Source organism: Euprymna scolopes, chromosome 8 (genome assembly GCF_053919585.1).
Source record: "Euprymna scolopes isolate OS-2025 chromosome 8, ASM5391958v1, whole genome shotgun sequence".
Classification (NCBI taxonomy): domain Eukaryota; kingdom Metazoa; phylum Mollusca; class Cephalopoda; order Sepiida; family Sepiolidae; genus Euprymna; species Euprymna scolopes.
Genome location: NC_136489.1, coordinates 94,517,283 through 94,518,051, shown reverse-complemented (window position 1 = coordinate 94,518,051; position 769 = coordinate 94,517,283). Strand labels below are relative to the sequence as shown.

General features: G+C 37.2%; 1 pseudogene; it reads left to right on the top strand.

Moving 5' to 3' along the window:
• Positions 1-349: 349 nt before the first annotated feature.
• On the top strand, positions 350-466 carry LOC145284363 (5S ribosomal RNA; annotated as a pseudogene).
• The last annotated feature ends 303 nt before the right edge of the window (positions 467-769 follow it).

Below are 769 nucleotides of genomic sequence, written 5' to 3'. Positions count from 1 at the left end.
CATATCAGTGTTATCATAACTTGACAAAAATGTACTGGCTGAACTTGATGTGAACACTCTTAGCAATCCTCCAACTAGTAATGTCACTTTCATCTCGACCCACGCTTCCTGTTATCCTTTAAGTCACAGATACATTGACAAAAGTCAAAGCACCATCTTTTTTTTTGAGAGCTGACTAAGCCACAGTTCCATAAATTTTTAGTAGACTGGGGAATCTACAAGCACTTTGCTACTTCATGCTACTTGATGGGTAGTCCTGGCCAAGATAACGGCTAGGTATGAGTGATTTTCCAATTGTGTCATCTCAACAGATTATAAGTTTTCTTTTTAATAGTTATTACATTAGAAACTGTATGGCATAATCACATTGATACACCGGTTCTCATCAGATCACCGAAGTTAAGCAATGTTGAACCTGGCTAATACCTGATGGGTGACCATTTGGGAATTCTAGGCGCTGTATGTACTTTCTGTTTATCTCTGTATTGTTTCCAGTCGTCCTGAACGTACACTTGCCACTGGTATTTAATAATGTCGACTCAGGAGAGGTGTGGTTGAAGATTGCACAACTCTTGCCACAATAATTTCAAGCGCAGACATTTTTACAGTGGGTATCCATAGTCTGTCAAGACTGAATGAAGCCTTACTTACCTTATGTACATTAGAAACCGTCAGATTGTGTTTTGCTTTGGTATAACCTTAAAATATCACTGTATATAGTATGTAAAAAGGGTGTAAGACCATTAAATAATTTTATTTTTATCATGTT